The sequence below is a fragment of the Podarcis gaigeae genome, assembly GCF_964106915.1.
Source record: "Podarcis gaigeae genome assembly, chromosome: 6".
In the NCBI taxonomy this organism is placed as follows: Eukaryota; Metazoa; Chordata; class Lepidosauria; order Squamata; family Lacertidae; genus Podarcis; species Podarcis gaigeae.
Window position 1 is genome coordinate 72235184 of NC_139682.1, and position 14419 is coordinate 72249602.

General features: G+C 48.4%; 1 protein-coding gene across 10 annotated transcripts in view; it reads right to left on the minus strand.

Annotated features, from left to right (window-relative positions):
• Positions 1-2547, minus strand: part of ZNF644 (zinc finger protein 644) — a 62210-nt gene extending 59663 nt beyond the window's left edge. For 6 of the 10 annotated variants that reach the window (XR_014565391.1, XM_083743284.1, XM_083743282.1 and 3 more), the window contains exons 1-2: positions 1435-2547; positions 190-249 (exon numbers count right to left, since the gene is read on the minus strand). The gene's annotated coding sequence lies outside the window, so the exon portion shown is untranslated. Of the gene's footprint in view, positions 1-189; positions 250-1225; positions 1346-1434 lie in introns of those variants that run through there. The other 4 variants (XM_083743285.1, XM_083743283.1, XM_083743280.1 and 1 more) reach the window with 1 other exon arrangement.
• Positions 2548-14419: the final 11872 nt, after the last annotated feature.

The window sequence follows — 14419 nt, forward strand, 5'->3', positions numbered from 1 at the left end:
AGACCGTGTGAAAAATGAACGTAAGATTTTAGCCGTCGTTCATTCATTTTCAGCTTCGTATTGTAAAAAAGTGCGCCCCAGACATTCCGTTGCTGCGCCTGCAACCTCAGTTTAAGGTGCTTTTTAGCTCCTGGCTTTCATATCTCAGTTTCTAATTCTGCATAGAACCGTAGTCTCCTGAAGCCTTACCTACGCTAAAGCAGCAAAATTCTTCCGCCCAAGTTCTTTCACATCTTGAAATTCATCAACCTGGGGACAAGGAATTCTAAACGTTAGTTCTCCCATCAAAACACAACGCAGGTGATTTACACCCTCACACATTCTGGTAGCCTAACAGTTACATGGCAAGTGCCTGGTTAAGATTTGCCGGTGGAGGCATTTTCTCGCCCTGCAATGTGAGCGCCAGACCAAGAGAAGAGCAACAAGTGTGTGTACAAGAGCGTGGAAACATTTCGGGACACCATCCATCCCTAGGCAACTGCATAGTGCAGGGAGTCCGCTGCCGATTAGTACCAACGGTTACTATTGTCCCTGGTGCGTTTTTACACGTTCCAGAACTTCCCTGGCACGTTTATAGAAGTTGCCGAGCTCGCGGGAGGAGGGGAGCCTTACCGACCCAGCGAGCTGAAAGGGGAGCTTCAGGGGAGAGAAAGCACTCCGCTTCCACCGGCGAGAAGCCGCGGAACTCGGTCGGATCGCGAAACTCAAGGGCGCAGCGGGGCTAGAGCCTCGGCGGCCTTGTGCTGGTGCCGTTTGCAACGGGGACCAAGCTGGGGGGGGGGGGCTTGAAAAAGTGGCACCCAGGAGGCCCAGGTACTTTCACCTGGCCTGGGAGGGGGAAACAAAACAAAAGTAGCCAAGGCGCCCCAGGGACGAGAAGGAGCCCCTGGTTTCACCTGGCCGTTTCCCCCACCCCCACCCGCTGCCAGGGTGACCTCGCTATTTCCACGGCCTTCCCGAGCTGGGGGGTCGCCTCGGCTTCCTCTCCACATGCCTGCGGCCTCCTCAGAGAGAAAACCCTCCTCAGAGGAGGCCCCGGCGCTCCGGTGTCCGGCCCAGTCGGAGCCGCGGGAGGAGGAGGAGGAGGCCGGAGGAGGAGGAGGAGGCCGGCGGCGGCGGCTTACCCCGCCCCCTCCCCCCCCCCGCCGTCCGAGGCTTCGCTCTGAGGGGAGAAGAACGAGCCCATCTTCCCGCCTGCGAGGCCGCCTCTCTCCCAGCCACTCACCCCGGCCTGGCCGCAGTCCCTTTGCCGCACCGGAGGCAGCCGCCATGTTCCCTGATGCGACAGGAGGGAGACGAGACCCCTCCCCCTCCCCTCCGGCCCCCCTCCCTCCTTCCCGCGCGCGCCCTCCCCGCCCGTTCCCAGACCGCCCCCCCTCCCCTCTTCCCTCCCACCCCTCCCGTAATGAATAATAATCATAACGGAAAACTCACGGGCTCGCCAGGGCGTGCGTCACGCCGAGGGAGGGAGCGGGGGGAGGTGGGGGCCCTTGCGTGCGGCGTCGTGACGGCATCACGCCGACCCACCTAAAGGCGCATGTGCGGAGGCTGCTGCTGCTTCTTCCCGCCCCTCGCCCGCCTTTGCCCTCCTTTCCCGAACTTGCTTCGTCTGGCTGCCGGGTTCCGGTCTGGTTCGGGCTGCCACCCGTCCGGGTTTGGCCGGACACCGCCGTGATCCCGAGTCGACGTCGGGGAGAGGACAAGGTCTGTTGTTCAGCCGATATCCTTGGTCTCAGCTGATGCAAACGGAAAGAGCTGAAGGAAGGAATCTGGTCCGTCGCTTTCTTCTGACACTATGCCATCATCTAGTTTTCGCCCTGCATTGGGGCTACCATGCTTCCGGATGTTCCCGGACATCGCATTTCAAAGTCAGGATTGACATTCAGGGGAAATTGCCCTGAATTTTAAGCGAGTCCATCGAAAAATCAAGGGTTATTTGGCGTTTTTGTAAAAATAATTTTTTTTCAAAAATGGTGGTTTCCTTAAAAAAGGCTTAAAAACAACTTTCAGGGCTTTTTGGTTTTCACTTTTCAAAATATGGCAACCCATCCCATTCAAGCAGATGTCAGGCAGACCCACAGTCTTCCCCACGCCATAGCTTCTCAGGATCTATTGCCTGGTTTGGCGCTCAGGACCAAATTCCCCTCTCAGCTGACCAAAGTTCAATCTCAGCTGGATATCATGGTCTGAAAGGAGCCGGAAGCAATTTCCTGAGCTGCAGTGTGAGCATCCCTATGAAGCACACAGAGGCAGGGAGTTCCACAGATCTCGCTGTTGCCGCAGTGCCTCCCACCAGAATAGTAAAAACGCGATAAAACAGATGATTAAAAAATTCCCGATACAGGGCTGCCTTCAGATGTCTTTCCAAAGTCAGATAGTAGTTTATCTCCTTGACATCTGAAGGGAGGGCGCCACTACGGAGAAGGCCCTCTGCCTGGTTCCCTGTAACATCGCATCTTGCAATGAGGAAACCAGAAGACGACCTTTGGAAGTGAACCTCATTGCTGAGCAATGGGGGTGAAGATGCTCCTTCAGGTATACTGGGACAAAGCCATTTAGGGCTTTAAAGGTCAGCACCAACACTTTGAAGGGAAGGGCAGGAGGGGTCCAATGGCACTGGAGAAGCAGGGACAGTGGCGGCTTCTGGGTTCCAGTGATATCTTGTGATCCTCTCATAAGATCTCGGTGCTGCCAGGGCTTCTCCTCACATCTCCAGCAGCAGGGGCGATGGGGTCAAGAGGCACCTGGGGTGTCGCCAGAAAACATTGCCGGTGCAACAGTGGATGAAAACTCTTCACCACCTAACAAGGCAATAAAATAATTAAAATAGATTACATTTTTAAAAAAAACAAGCAGCAGATGAAGCTTCACACCACTTATGGGAATGTAAGAACACCACAAAAACACCCCCAGTTCCAAAGGCTGGGTACCTGCTGAGAAACATGGCTTTTCGAGAGGGAGGAAGCCAACTGGGCCTTCCTAGGAAGGGTATTCCATAATCTCTAGAGCAGGGGTCGGCAAACTTTTTCAGCAAGGGGCTGGTCCACTGTCCCTCAGACCTTGTGGGGGGCTGGGCTATATTTTTTTTGGGGGGTGAACGAATTCCTATGCCCCACAAATAACCCAGAGATGCTTTTTAAATACAGTGGTACCTCGGGTTACAGATGCTTCTGGTTACAGACTCCGTTAACCCAGAAATAGTAACTCGGGTTAAGAACTTTACTTCAGGATGAGAACAAAAATTGTGCCGCCGCGGCATGGCCGCCGCGGGAGGCCCCATTAGCTAAAGTGGTACCTCAGGTTAAGAATAGTTTCAGGTTAAGAACAAACCTCTAGAATGAATTAAGTTCTTAACCCGAGGTACTACTGTAAAAGCACACATTCTACTCATGTAAAAACACCAGGCAGACCCCACAAATAACCCAGAGATGCATTTTAAATAAAAGGACACATTTTACTCATGTAAAAACATGCTGATTCCCGGACCATCCGCGGGCCGGATTTAGAAGGTGATTGGGCCGAATCCGGGCCCCGGGCCTTAGTTTGCCTACCCATGAGTTTCTCCCATCAACTACTCTCTGTTGTTAAGACACAAGGCAAGGAATCTCCAGAGCAGATCATAATACATTTCATATGGAAGGAGGGAGACTTCTAAGTAACCTCGTCTTAAGACATTCAAGGATTTAAAGGTAATATTAACCAGCTCGTGGAATTGGGCCCATAAAGTCATATCTTGGGTTGAATGGGTTTTGGGTTGAGTGCGTTTGAGTTGCGCTCCGCGGCAACCCGGAAGTAACAGAGTGCGTTACTTCCGGGTTTTGCCGCTCATGCATGCGCAGACGCTCAAATGACGTCATGTGCATGCGCGGAAGTGGCAAAACGCGACCTGCGCACACGCAGACATGCCATCGCGGCTTATGTTGCATTCAGGATGCGAACGGGGCTCCAGAACGGAACTCGTTCGCATCCCGAGGTACCACTATGTATAAATCTTTGGACCATCCACACTGGCTGTCATATGATCAGTGAAGATGTTCTGGCTCCAGTATGTCTGGAAATATTTCCTGGCAGCGAAATGCCAAACTATCCCAGAAAGAAAACTTCATTGCATACACTCTTATTCTGGGTCCTCAGGGAATGTCACCACATGTCTTTGAACTTCAGGGCAGTGTACAACGCATATGGGTGAATCTACATACCACGGCACATATTGAAATGACTTTAGACATGATAAAAGTTGTCCACACCTCATATAGTTCTGGCATCAATGGCGCTGCATTACACGATGTGTACAAATCACTACTTGATTTACTCAAGTTATTCCGCTAACCTGAGCAAATCGCAGATAACACACTTATAATCCATTATACATATGAACATTATCATTGCCTCTTCCGTCGTACAATTATATGGTAAAGGAGTTCAGGTGGCAAATGATCAGCCTTTCACACATCAATATTAGCGTTATTATTATAGACAGCATTTCCACTTGGCACACCTAGCACTGTTACAAGTCCCACATCATTTGTAAGGAATCAATCTTTCAGGGGAACAGTACCCATACTTCTTCACTGTGCTATTTTCTGAGCCTCCTAAAAACATTTTTTTAGACAAGCCTGCCTTTATAGCCTGCCTTTTTAGACAAGCCTGCATGTGTTTTAATCTTTGTTCAGCTTATTACAGATTTTAATTATTATTTGCAGTGCTTTTTTTCTTTAAAAAAAATGTTTAGGGGTTCTCTCATTTTCCTACTTATATTGAAATACTGCCCCTCAATGAGGCCAAACTCAGGTTCATAAAATGTTTAGGGGTATGCATATCCCTACATTCCCCCCCCCCCAAAAAAATCACTGGTTATTTGAATGTTTTAAACAGAAGTTTTGAACTCTTTCTACTGATAATTCTATTGTTCTCCTTTTCTTGTAAACTGCTTTGAGATTTTTGGTTTTGTTTTACGATCAAGCAGTATATAAATGTTAAGAAGTAAATAAATAAATAAAATAATTTGGGGCATGTTGGTGACAGGCAGTAGTTGTCAAATACTGCAGAGTCCAGCAAGAAGGAGGAGGAGGAGGAGGAGTTTGGATTTGATATCCTGCTTTATCACTACCCGAAGGAGTCTCAAAGCGGCTAACATTCTCCTTTCCCTTCCTCTCCCACAACAAACACTCTGTGAGGTGAGTGAGGCTGAGAGACTTCAGAGAAGTGTGACTAGCCCAAGGTCACCCAGCAGCTGCATGTGGAGGAGCGGGGACGCGAACCCGGTTCACCAGATTACGAGTCCACTGCTCTTAACCACTACACCATGCTGGCAAGGACTTTTCCAGGAGTGGACATACTGCCACCTCTTTCAGAAGGGAAAGGATGGCTCCTTCCTGCACGGATGCATTAACCACCACTCGATGTACACACCTCCCCACAACCTGTACAAACAAGCCAGGATGGGGGTACAAACTATCACAACCAAAGGCCTCACTCACACTGGGTCTCGTGCTGCTTTCGCGCCAACTTTAATTTGACCATTAATCTGTGCCATTGAGGGTTGCAATAAACTTGTGATTTGAAAGAACGGAAGCCCCTAGCGAAAGCAGCAGACTACATTCTGAACCTCCACTTCTTGAGAGTGTAGTAGCAGAAACCCAAGTAAGCGCTAGGGATCCATAATCAGCTTAGCTTAGCAAACAGTACTGAAAGTAGCTTTGAAATTCACTAAATTTCAAAGATGATCTGGTTATATAATATAATCAGAGTATACTCTCATCCCTAATACACCAGACACAGCATGGGTTTCTCTCCAGACTCTCCTGCTGCATCTTAATATGCCCAGGCGCCGCAGCTCTTTCTGATAGTGCAATAGTACCACTGTCAGTCTATCAGACAGTACTCTCGCTGTCAAAGGACAAAGATATCAAAAGGTGCAGATTCTTTTTTATGTCTTTGTTTTAAAATCTTTGCAATTGTAGTAAAACAACTGGGAAGAAATAACGTCCCTGTTCCAAAATGAACCTTGGAAAACCGACAATATAATGTACGTGTGTTTATTGTAACTAGGAATGTTAAACTACTTTATATGTATATCTTAGAATTTTAGAGCTGGAAGGGACCCTGAGGATGATCTAGTCCAGGCATCCCCAAACTCGGCCCTCCAGATGTTTTGGGACTACAACACCCATCATCCCTGACCACTGGTCCTGCTAGCTAGGGATGATGGGAGTTGGAGTCCCAAAACATCTGGCGGGCCAAGTTTGGGAGTGCCTGATCTAGTCCAACCCCATGCAATGTAGGAATATGCAGCTGGATCAAACTTGTGACCTTGGTGTTTTCAGCCCCAGGCTCCAACCAACTGAACTATCAATTGTAAAGGAAATAAACAGCAATCTGACTTTTAGAAGACATCTGAAGGCAGCCCTGTTTAGGGAAGTCTTTAATGTCTGATGTTTCATTGTATTTTTAATATTTTGTTGGAGGCAGCCCAGAGTGGCTGGGGAAACCAAGCCGGATGGGCGGGGTATAAATAAATTAATAATAATAAAAATAAATTTATTTTTATTATTATTATTATTATTATTATTATTATTATTATTATTATTATTTCAACCTGTCCTCTCCTTTAAGCACAAGCCAGGCGTCAACAATTTTGGAATATAATGACCAACAAAACATGCAGCTCCAATAAACTTGCTTTTGCACCTATAACTTTTCAGAGTGATGTTTCTTCGATTGTGACTTTTCCCAGCCCGCACTGAATGCAGAAGTGGTCAGCTAAACACTCCACAATGGAGACCAAACTCCAGTTTTGTGCATCAAAATTCTTAAAAAGTTTAACCGCTTTACCACTTCCACATTTGCTCTAGGCTGACCTTTTATTTAAAAAAATCTGTGAGCCAACCAGCATAACGCTGTCCAAACCAAGTTCCTGCCTTATTTATTTTTCAAAGATGCATATATACTCCAAATTTTAAAATGTTTTCTTGAAACAATTTCCTCCTAGGGATTATTTTCAGGTGAGTTTGCACAGGATTGAGCAAGACTATCACCTTCACTCTCACCACCCAACATTCCTCGCTGCCCAGTACATAGATTTTATTTTTATTTTTTGCAGAGGTCTAAACTGATCACAGGCAGGTTCCTTCTCCCCCTGGCCCCACCACCTCCTTCAATTTCTCCATCCATTTTGGCTCTCCCCTCCTCTCATTTTCCTCCTCCCCTCCCCTTCTTTACCTTCAGATTCTCCTCATTAACATGAAATTAAGCCGACGACCACAAGTGGCTCTGGAGCCAAAGGTTGCCCATCCCCGTTTTACAACAATACCCACACAGAGCCAGAGATTAATCATTCTATCTGCTCTAGAAAATGGCACCCTGAATAGACCTTTTTAAAAAAGCATACAGTGGTATCTCAGATTACATGCACTTCAGGTTACGTACGCTTCAGGTTACAGACTCCGCTAACTCAGAAATAGTACCTCGGGTTAAGAACTTTGCTTCAGGATGAGAACAGAAATCATGCTCCAGTGGCGCGGCAGCAGTGGGAGGCCCCATTAGCTAAAGCGGTGCTTCAGGTTAAGAACAGTTTCAGGTTAAGAACAGACCTCCAGAACGAATTAAGTACATAACCAGAGGTACCACTGTATAGACAAAGAAGTAGAAAGCGTCCATCACAATTGTTAGTGAAGGATGTTACTACAGTGGTACCTTGGTTCTCAAATGCCTTGGTACTCAAACAACTTGGAACCCAAACACAGCAAACCGGGAAGTAAGTGTTCCGGTTTGCAAACTATTTTCGGAAGCCGAACATGCCCCATTTTGAGTGTTACACTTCTGTTTTGATTGTTACACTGAAGTCTGTCTGTTTTTGCTATTTATTTTGCATTTTTATTTTTGTGGCTCTTTTTTCGTTCTTGTGACTGTGTGGAACCCAGTTCAGCTACTGATTGATTGATTGATTGATTGATTGTGTGACTGAAGAACATCGTTTATTACTTTCATTTTATGGAACAATGGTCTCATTAGATAGTAAAATTCATGTTTAATTGCTGTTTTAGGGGTTGTTTTTAAAAGTCTGGAACAGGTTGATTCATTTCCCATTACTTTCTATGGGAAAGCGCGCCTTGGTTTTGGAACAGACTTCTGGAACGGATTAAGTTTGAGAACCAAGGTACCACTGTAGTGAATTGCTAGTGAAGAATTACTAGTGAAGTCACCAGGAGGAGTGAAGACAGCACTTATTCGGGTCACTTACAATGTTGCATTCTATTATCAGAAATCATTCATTTCACCACTAAGCCACTCACTTGCCAAGCCCTTTTAAATCCATTTACAAGCCTGCTCAGGTTAATGTCATACCCTCCGACATTTCTCTGAATAAAATAGGGGCGGTCCCATTCCATAATGATAATTTTACTATTTACACCCCACACATCTGACTGGGTTGCCTGAGCCACTCTGGGCAGCTTCAACATATATTAAAAACATTTTTAAAAAATTAAACTTCTCTATACAGGGTTGCCTTCAGACAGCTGGGGGGGCGGGTCGGATAATTCCATACCCTCAAACATTTCTCCAATGAAAATAGGGACATCCTAAGGAAAAGTGGGACATTCAAATAAAATAAAATTAAAATCAAATAAAAAACCCGGGATGTCTTCTCTAAATCAAGGATGTCCCTGGAAAACAGGGACACTTGGAGGGTCTGTGATGTGGCTTATACACTTTAATTTTTATTCCTGTTTTTCTTTTTAAAGCCACTCAGAGTTAAAAGCACAAAAGTATGGTGTCAATAGGTAATCAAAAATAAAAAAATGTAAGCCCACCTATAGAAATGAGCTTTCAGAATAGATGGACATACAAAACAGAGGACACAGATACACACATACATAACGTTACTGGTAACCTGTACTAATTGTTTTTCAGCTCCTGTATCAAACCTACCTTTCCTGTTAGAATATAACAATTTACATTTCCCATAAGGTTTATTCCTTCCTCCCATAGATGGAGAGAAAGAGCTATGTTATACTTTGACTGAATGAAATGTAGTTGTATATTTGTGTTAAAGGACATAGCTTTGTAAGAAAAAGAAGATTCCCTGAGCAGATTTACTAAGGGTCTTCTATTTATAGCTGGTGGCTATCATCAGAGAAAACCCTCCTATATAATCTTTATAATCTCAACAATAACCCTTCCTTCTTTTTGATGAAGTGTTTAATTTTCTTGAAAGATTTTCTCTGTCTTTAGTTACTACTGGAGAGGATTTTAATTTTACCCCAACACTTTAATGGCTAAATCTTGCATATCCACTATTTCAGAAAGGGATATATCCATTCATCTAAGTAAATAGTTTGAGGATTTCATCTTGCTAGGTGACTGAAAATTTCAAATCAGAAGAGTCAAAACTGGAGGTTTTCTTTGCTGTCTCAGAGGTGCATTTTGAGTTTCTCAAAGCAACCTGTGACTGCATCAGGATAAGAAATTAATATCTTATTTGAATGTCTTTATAATTTTATCAATCCAAATGACAAGGCTCTGTGCCACATTATTTAGATAGCTATTTTATCTACAACTGATCAAAGATAAAAACATATATAAAAGAAAAAACAAAGGGATTTTAAAATAATCGCTTCTGTCTTATTGTTTTACTAGTCTGGGATGAAAAGTATATATTGCACCTAAATTCTCTTTAATTGGCATGGTAGAATTTGAAACAGTAAATCAAATATAAAAAGTTGGAAGAGTGTGTGTGGCTTTTAAGGGTGGTTTGAACAAACAGTAATAGGAATATATCACGTGCATTAGGTTAACGTTCAATGCAGATTAGAGAGTGTGAAAGTCTGGATTAGGAATTGCAAGGAGGGTGGGAATTTGTTAATTTAATGAACCAGGGGAATTAATTTAAACACCGTAGCAATAACATTGATTAATATAATCAATTGATAACAATTATGTGATACATTTTTTAAAAAAGAGTCCCCTGCACTAAGACAAAGAATTTGCCTCTGTGAACAAATGCTCTGAATTCTGTAAATTCAGACATCCTTTAACACATGCACATAGCATGCTGGAGACACTTGGACGTGTCTCCCCTTATTCCCAGCATTTACTTAATGCATATATAGTCTGGGGCTAGATCTACAGTTATAAAAAATGCTCTGAAAAACTCTGAGGAAAAAACAAACCCCTTTTAAAGCTCACAGTGGAAAATAGAATTGAGTTGCGATTTCAGCTCTACAGCACCATCTGGTGTCACCGTGTTATAACACATTTATAACGTTGTCATTTGACTATTGTAGCTGAGTCCTGAGTGGCTTAGTTTACACCATATAGGTCACGAGGCATACTGGAGGGGCCGCCTTGGGCGGAAGATGGGGAGGGCAGTGGCGCGTCACACATCCAACCTAGACCTGTGATGTCACACTTGTGACAGGCGTGCATTGTCCAGAGGAGGCATGTTGTTATGTATTGGGTTTAACACTTTTTATGTTACAAGGCGCATTCTAACCAATTGTATAAGCGTTGGTAGATGAACGTTCTAATTGCAAGTAAGCGCATGGACTTTCAACTCTCCACTGTCAATGGCCAGTTCATGCTGCAGTTTTTCAATGTGTAGTCCTGTGAGTTCGGTTCTTGTTTTCATATCAGTGAGCTGTTGTCACTGACAAATGTTGAATAAACGAAGTTGAGGAACTTATACTGCCTTGGGCTTCTGACTTTTTCCAAACATTTAACACACATCATTGGGAGGAGACTACTAAGGATTATAGAGGGGGCTGACAAACACCTCCGCCCCCCTAGAGTTGACGCACCTGAGGCATACCTAGATACCTTGCTGAAGCTAAGCGGGTCTGAGCATGGTCAGTGTCTGCACTGATTTCCGTCAAAGAAAGATAGGGTGTAAATATACCGTATTTTTCGCCCCATAGGACACCCTTTTCCCCCTCCAAAAATGAAGGGGAAATGTGTGTGTGTGTCCTATGGGGCAAATGCAGGCATTCGCTGAAGCCTGGAGAGCAAGAGGGGTCGGTGTGCACAGACCCCTCTCACTCTCCAGGCTTTGCGCGGCTCTCCGCAAGGCGCGGGAGCCCTGCACTGGGCTCCCGCGCCTTGCGGAGAGTTGCCTGCATGCCGAAGGCTGGGCGCGCTGCGCTCAGTGCGCCCAGACTTTGCGCGGCTCTCCTCAAGGCGCGGGAGCACAGCTTGCAGAGAGTTGCCTGTTCTGGGGGGGAAATAAATTTTTTTCCCTTTATTTCCCCCCCCCCAAAAAAAACTAGGTGCACCTTATGGGACGGTGTGTCCTATAGGGCGAAAAATACGGTAAATATAACTAATTCGCACACGCTAGGTTCTGCCCAATTGGGGGGGGCAGCATGCATGTGACATCACGTGGTGGGAGGAGGACCAATGGGGCCATCTGTCGGTAGGCCCCACAGGGCTTATCATGACTGCAGGTAAACCTGACGGGGTCCGTGTTCGAAACTCCCATCGTTCTAGGCACATTTTACAACAGGGAATTTCATTAGCGCGAGCCGTACTGTGCCTAAGATTTCAGATTAAAACTGCAGAGTGGAAGGAAAGGAGAACCTTTATCTGCCTCCCTACTTCCGGCCACTCTCCAAAGACTGGAGAAAAGACCCTCTTAATATTAGAGGGGTGGGCAGGGGAAGGACTAGAACATGTGAAAAACGAACATGAAATTTTAGCTGTTCATTCATTTTCAGCTTTGTATTCTTGTTATAAAAAAGCGTGACTAGACGTTCCGTTGTTGTGCCCATAACTTGGGTTGAAGGTGCCATTTAGCTCCTAGCTTTCACGGGTGGGGCCCGTCGCAGCCATAGGGTGGCCCTGACGGGTTGCAGAATAATGAGGGGACCTGGCCCGCTGCCTGAAAATTTGAGGGGACTTCCCCCCCCCCCCTGCATGGCACCCCTGTTCACATATATCAGGGGTTCGGCAACCTGTTGCCCTCCAGATGTTGTTGGACTCCAACTTCCATCAGCCTCAACCAGCATGGCCAATGTTCAGGGATTATGAGAGGTGCAGAAGACCGTCCAAGTGTCCCTATTTTCCAGGGATGTCCCCGATTTAGAGAAGCCGTCACGGTTTCCAATTTGATCTATTTTCATTGGAGAAATGTTAGACGGGAAGTTAAGGAGTAATCCCACCCCTGAGGCGTCTGAAGGCAATCCTGTATAGGGAAGAGTTTTTTTAAAATGTTTTGTTATGTTTTTATATATGTTGGAAGCTGTCCAGAGAGACTGGGGCAAGCTGGTAAGATGTATGAGGTGTAAATAGTAAAATTATCATTATGGAATGGGACGTCTCTATTTTCATTGGAGAAATGTTGGAGGGTATGCTGCAGTCTGAAGGCATTCCTAATATACTCCATTCTATACTCCTGGGTATGTGTGTGAGGGAGACCATAGTCTGAGACTTCTTACAGGATCCATGGATCTCTAACATCATTGCTGGCACCCCAGCTAGAATGGGGTTCTCTGGGAGAGGCTATTGTAGTTAAGATGGAACAAAGCCCATTTAAAATTGCACTTAGCTGTACCTTTCAAACAGGCACATACTCATCCCCGATCCTCCACATGCAGCTGCTGGGTGACCTTGGGCTAGTCACACTTCTCTGAAGTCTCTCAGCCCCACTCACCTCACAGAGTGTTTGTTGTGGGGGAGGAAGGGAAAGGAGAATGTTAGCCTCTTTGAGACTCCTTCGGGTAGTGATAAAGCGGGATATCAAATCCAAACTCCTCTTCTTCCTCTAGCATGAATGTAATCTAAATCAGTGTTTCCCAACCGGTGTTCCGCGGCACACTAGTGTGCCGCGAGACGTTGCCTGGTGTGCCGTGGGAGGGAGGCGGGCGAGTCGGGCGGCGAGAGGCGGGGCGGCAGCGGCGAGCACACGCGGGGTGGCGAGTGAGCGAGCTCCCACATCCCATCGCCGCTCGCTTCGGCCGGCCGGCCCGTGCTCCGCGCTGGTGTCGGCAAGCCTTGCGCACCCTTTTGAGGACGCCCCGTGCTCGGCGCTGGTGTTGGCCAGCCTTGCGCACCCGGGGGATCTCCCCCCCCCGTGAGCGCAAGGCTTGCGGGTGGAAGCCGGCAGCACGGAGCACGGGGCGCCCTTCGGAGGACGCCCCGTGCTCCGCGCTGGTGTTGGCCAGCCTTGCGCACCTGGGGGACCTCCCCCCGAGAGCGCAAGGCTTGCGGGCGGCAGCTGGCAGCGCGGAGCACGGGGCGCCCTTCGGAGGACGCTCCGCGCTGGTGTCGGCCAGCCTTGCGCACCGGGGGATCTCCCCCCGGGAGCGCAAGGCTTGCGGGCGGCAGCTGGCAGCGCGGAGCACGGGGTGAACTTCGGAGGCTGCCCCATACTCCGCGCTCCGCGCTGGCCAGCCTTGCGCACCCGGGGGATCTCCCCCCAGGAGGGCAAGGCTTGCGGGCGGAAGCCGGCAGCACGGAGCATGGGGCGCCCTTCGGAGGACGCCCCGTGCTCCACGCTGGTGTTGGCAAGTCTTGCGCACCGGGGGATCTCCCCCCGGGAGCGCAAGGCTTGCGGGCGGCAGCACGGAGCACGGGGCGCCCTTCGGAGGACGCCCCGTGCTCCGCGCTGGTGTTGGCCAGCCTTGCGCACCCGGGGGATCTCCCCCCGGGAGCGCAAGGCTTGCGGGCGGCAGCTGGCAGCGCGGAGCACGGGGTGAACTTCGGAGGCTGCCCCATACTCCGCGCTCCGCGCTGGTGTTGGCCAGCCTTGCGCACCCGGGGGATCTCCCCCCAGGAGCGCAAGGCTTGCGGGCGGCAGCTGGCAGCACGGAGCACGGGGCGCCCTTCGGAAGACGCCCCGTGCTCCGCGCTCGTGTTGGCAAGCCTTGGGCACCCGGGGGATCTCCCCCCAGGAGCGCAAGGCTTGCGGGCGGCAGCTGGCAGCGCGGAGCACGGGGCGCCCTTCGGAGGCCGCCCGTGCTCCGCGCTGGTGTTGGCCAGCCTTGCGCACCCGGGGGATCTCCCCCCAGCAGCGCAAGGCTTGCGGGCGGCAGCTGGCAGCCGAAGGGCGCCCCGTGCTCCGCGCTCGTGTTGGCAAGCCTTGCGCACCGGGGGGCGCGTGGGGCGCCCTGAAACAGAGGGTTCCCCATGCTGCTGACTGTAGCCTGCCGCCCAACGCGCGGGGCGCCCTGAAGCAGGGCGCCCTGAAGCAGGGCGCCCCTCGCGCCGGGCAGACATGGGCCAGCCCCACAAGCTCGGGGGACAGCGGGGAGGCGCAGCACCGCCATCCCACTGTTCCCCGACCTGGTTTTTTTGGGGGGGGGAAATAAAGGGGAAAAAATTTCCTTTATTCCCCCCCCCCAAAAAAGTAGGTGCGTCCTATGGGACGGAGCGTCCTATGGGACGAAAAATACGGTACTTACTATTTCATAATAAAGTAATTATA